The sequence below is a fragment of the Drosophila ananassae genome, chromosome XR (assembly GCF_017639315.1).
Source record: "Drosophila ananassae strain 14024-0371.13 chromosome XR, ASM1763931v2, whole genome shotgun sequence".
NCBI classification, from domain to species: Eukaryota; Metazoa; Arthropoda; class Insecta; order Diptera; family Drosophilidae; genus Drosophila; species Drosophila ananassae.
In genome coordinates, this window is record NC_057932.1 from 4,567,093 (window position 1) to 4,572,100 (window position 5,008).

Genomic DNA, 5,008 nt, shown 5'->3' on the forward strand with positions numbered 1-5,008 from the left:
CACTGATGCAATCGTTCCTATGGAAGCTATAGGTGTGTGCTTAATATGTCCAATAGAGGAATTATTTGTATTAATGCTTCTACACAAATAAACAACATGGTCAAGTTTCATAATTACTAGTTTATTGCACATGATATTCAATGGTCGTTTGATTAATATTACATCGAATATGTACTGGCGACTGAAGCCAAAGAAAAATTTCAAATGGGAAAAAAAAAGACAAATTTTGATTTTTTTTGTTTTTATATTTGGCGCCAAAGACCCTAAGTGTAGATTACCGATTAGGTAAACTAAGAGTTGCCATCCGAGATGCAGCCTCTTATCAGCTGTATGCAGGTATGCACTGGAAAGCTGTATTTACCTATGATGGCGCTATGTTTGACTGACGTATATTTCCGCTCTAGAATCTTAGGTTCTTTTCGATCGAACCTCCAGAGCAGAAAGACCTGTGAAAGTAAGTTCCTTGCCTTGGCATGTGGGTTGCTCACACATTTTTGGGTTATTTCTTTAGATTTACCCAGATAAACCTGCCTATTCCGCCAACCCATTCCCGCGGAACTATAAAAAGGAAGGAAGGAAAATAGGAACCCTTTAGAGTTACCGGCCCTTATCTAGGAGAACCCACCTCCACGTGGATCATCCATCGGCCCGGCATCCAGGCAGAGCAAGCCCTAAGCCGGCCCAGCGATTCGCAAGTGTCCCGCGGAGCGCCTTAATCATCCTATCGAGGGATCGGCAACTCCGTGGGCCAGCATTTTTTTGGATGTGAATAGGGGCAAAAAGCCTAGTGGAGAAAAGTGTGAAGAAATTAACCTAAAGTCCCCAAAACCACGTGCGCACTGAGAAAAATATAAGACAAAACTATAATGGAAAATACAAAATAATAAAGATCAATGCTTGTGAACAAAAACCCGTGAAAATATAAATGAAAATGTGCATAAACGAAAATTAAATTTTTCTTTTTTTGGTTATACCAAAATTTTTGAGAGAAATACACTGCAAACAATGAAGTGACAATTTGAATAAACAAACCTTTAAATATAATGAAGCTAGAACAGTGCTAGAAAAATACTATAAAAGAAATAGAAGGTGAAAACAAAAACCAAAAAAAAACAAAACGAAAAAAAAATAATAAATAGTTAAAAATGTTAAAAATAAAGAATAAGTTAAAAAAATAAAAAAAGTATATAAATAAAATTAAAAAATGTGAAAACGTGCGGCAAAAATTAGAAGGCTCTTCGAAATGTAAATTTGATTATTTTATTTTTTCTATATTTTTTTGGTTTTTTTTTCTTTTATTTTTGTTTTGGTTTTGCATGGAAAAAAATTAGGTAGAGATCGAAGTGATAATAGCATAAGTGCAAGAATGCACAGAAGAGTGCACTTGTGTGAGTTTGGTTTGATAGAGCAAAGAAACACTGAAAGAAAAGCTCTGATGTTTTATACAAAAAGTTAAGTTATTTGCGTCTCAGAAATTTCCCAAAAAAGTATGGGAAAAGCCCCCCAAAATTCTGTTTCCAGCACGCCAGCGCCGGGAGATGGATCTTTCGTCGTGGGATATGCAAGTGAGTTTGTTTTTCAAAATTTATATTCAATTTTAACAACAAAAAATAACTGCATGCAATTATTATTTTTTTTGTTGTTGTAATTTAAATTCCTCACTAAAACGAATTTTGTGTGATAAAAAGATGATAAAAAGAATCAGAGAACGGTTATATTCGCCGCGAGCTTATCTTTTAGTCAACAAGCTTTGGCTACACTGAGAGAAATTTTTTAAAAAATTTTATTTAATTTAATATTATTTAAATAAAAACAATTAGAGATGGTCCGATGACAATGAAAACATGAAAATATTATATCTAAAAGAAAATTTTGAATACACTAAAAAAAAAAAATATTTGAAAAATTTTAATATTGGTTTAAAAAATTTTTTTTTTTTTTTAATATTAAATAAATAACGCCGATTAACAATATAAATTAAATTTATTCTCGAATATTGCCTGCCAGGTTTATTGCCACAATTTGCCACGTTTAGAGTAGGAATTTAAATTTTTTTTTACTTTTTAAAATTAATTATGCCATCATTACTTTAATATTTTTAATACTTTTTAATATTAATACCTTTTAAATAATTCCTTTATATTTAGTTTTAATTCATTTTTACAATTACTATTTTTCTGCACACTAATTTTGAATATTTGAGTACAATCTTTGGTTATAATTTTCTATCGCACAAAACAAAAAAATGTATCTTTTAATTATTAACTTTTATAACGTTTGAAGAAATAATAATATAATAAATAACTAAACCCATAACAGAAACATGCTGTTGTTTCTCAGGTCCTAGGATATGAAGGGATCCTCAGAGCCATGCTCGAGCGGAGGGGGTCGTCGGATGGGTAGGGCATAAAGCGAACACCACTCCAGCTGTGTATCGCAACCTTTTTTTTTTATTTCTCACCTCTTTCTCCTTCCCTTTCTTCTAGTTTCCCTGAAATTGTCCTTCTGTTCTTCCGGTTATCGTTTAGCTATCTAGGAATTTTCACAGTTTTCCTGTTTGAATATTTTTTTTGTCGCAGCACGTTAAATTCGATTTCTTATTAATAATAATGTGTAGTTGGTGTGGGATTCTGTACGGAGCAAGACCACCACCCCCAAAGCCGACGAGCTAGAGCCGGAAAATTAAAGCGTTCCCCGCAAGTACAGAATCCAGGATTGATCGCTACTACCGTTACACGTTACAAATATTACATTGAAACAATTTAATAGGTTTTAATGAAATAATAAAAAAATGGAAGGGAAACAGCTTAATTTTAGAAAAAAATCAGTTGGCGGATCAAAAAAAAAACACTACTACACTATTTACAGAATTGAATTTGCCACGGCTAAAGAACTTGTCAAAACTTTTTCATTCAGACTCCCAGCAGCTTCACTTTTGCCCGATTCCTACCTAAGCACAAATACAAGCTACAGGCTATGCTTTTCTACACGCCGACTTAAACACAACAAATATTTTTTATACCAATAAAAAACGGTCGTCCATGACTGGGGAACTCTTAGCCTTAGAAAAGGTAATTGATTTTTCAATCGTCAAGTAACTTGGCGGTTAGCCATTTAAACGGATAGCATTGGTGCTATTCATGCAATTCATAATTGCAATTCCAAAAACTATATTGCCTACAATATCCTTAGTAAAATAGATAATTGCCCTTCGGGCTAAAGCCACATACCCAGCCATATGAATATCCAACAAAATGAAGTTGTTGATAGAGCAGCGAACAACGCTACCACCCACGGCTCCTTTGTACGAACATAGGTCAGTTGGACTTTGAATAATGCCATGATTACAAAAAAACCATGGTTTTGGAATATGGAACGTTTTTGACCGCCTGGATACGAATTCTCAGTGTTCACGTTTTTGATAATACTTGTCCTGCAAAAATGAAAGTTTTTGACAATTCTAATTGTGAGACCTGTAATTCCATGGAAAATATTTCGAATATCATTTTAAATTGTTTCAAACACACGAACATTCGCCGAAATTATCCAACACTACTAAAATATAACAATATTTTTCGATTTTCCGCAGACGAACCAGTTGACAACTACACATTCATAATTATGTTTCCACAACAACCGAACATCAATATCTAAAATACCCGTAAAGATAGGACCAGCGTAAATTTATTTCAATGAATAACTTTTCTTGAAATAAAATCTTACAAATCGGCTGTAGTGTTAACCAGTATTAACGGGGAGGCTACATAATTCTTCCACCTCTACGGACAGGAAGTAACCTAAAATACAGTAAAACAAGAAAGGTAAGCTAACTTCGGGCGGAGCCGAAGTTGATATACCCTTGCAGTTCAGTCGCAGTCCGCTAGGTGGCGCCACGCATCTTATATTATTAGATATATAGCAAATCGCTACTACCGTTACACGTTACAGATAAATATTTATTATTAATTAAGAAAAAGTGGCGCCCAACGTGGGGCCTTAGTGAATAAATTCAAGTTCATTAAGACTCGCCAAGGACATAATTTCAGAAACTCTTTCATTTCTTCGTTACTTTAAACATTCACCTTTCTAAATTTTCGATTGTGTTCGAATTCCTGGAATTCATGCCGTAAGAATATCAGTATTCAAAGCTGACCGGAATTAGACCATTAAACGGAAATTTCCTACCTCAAGCAGAAGTGTCTGGAGTATTCAGTCGCTGGAAAACAGATTTAAAAATTAAAACTTCGGTTGATTTTCTGTCCGCGATCGCAAAAAACCAATCACTGAGCTACTCAAACTGTTCTATAAAGGAAGTTATCGAGGAACAAAGAGGAAAATACTGGCACAACTTGCGAGAAGTGGCGTATCTTATCTTCGTAACTTCTGATTCTAAATTCTTACTACTGGAAGGAAAACTAGTTTAGACTGGAATACGAGTGTAAGAGTACACCGTCCAAAACTTAGGTAGAGAGAAAGGATTATCTTTTGAATAAGTTTAAGTCAATTTGAACGATTTATCTTCCAAACTCTATACACCTTTTGAGAAATTTAAGAAAAGAGAATGTACATATCCTTGGACACGAGAACAACAAGCTAAGGGTTCAGTTTATATAAATTTTATTGAGTTATATTTTTTTTCGTGTGTCACATTTTTGAGAATTAATTGAGTATGATGTGGTTAGATCGATCGCCGAATAGGAGAGTCGGAAGTGCCTCAAATTCTTTGTGTTCTATATGTCAAGTTGACATTAGTTCAGCAAACGCATATACAACGACATGTCAGCACGAATTCCACAGAGAATGTATTGAAGCTCATTGGAAGAACAGTGAGAAGTGTCCAGTTTGCGAATCGGCATGCAAAGCCACAGCCTCTAAAACTGCCGAAAAAGTAGCTCGAGAAACTCGAAGTAGATCTAAAGCTACTCAGCCGGTTAATAATCCATTAGATGAGGGACCTTCTACTTCAATACGAAGTTCTAGCAATAATAATAAAAATTCAAGTATTATC

General features: G+C 34.3%; 1 long non-coding RNA gene across 1 annotated transcript; it reads left to right on the forward strand.

Annotated features, from left to right (window-relative positions):
* Positions 1–375: 375 nt before the first annotated feature.
* Positions 376–4,215, forward strand: LOC123257580. Its single transcript, XR_006507714.1, has 3 exons — positions 376–454; positions 512–1,565; positions 3,590–4,215. It is a non-coding gene; the product is annotated as an uncharacterized LOC123257580 (long non-coding RNA).
* Positions 4,216–5,008: the final 793 nt, after the last annotated feature.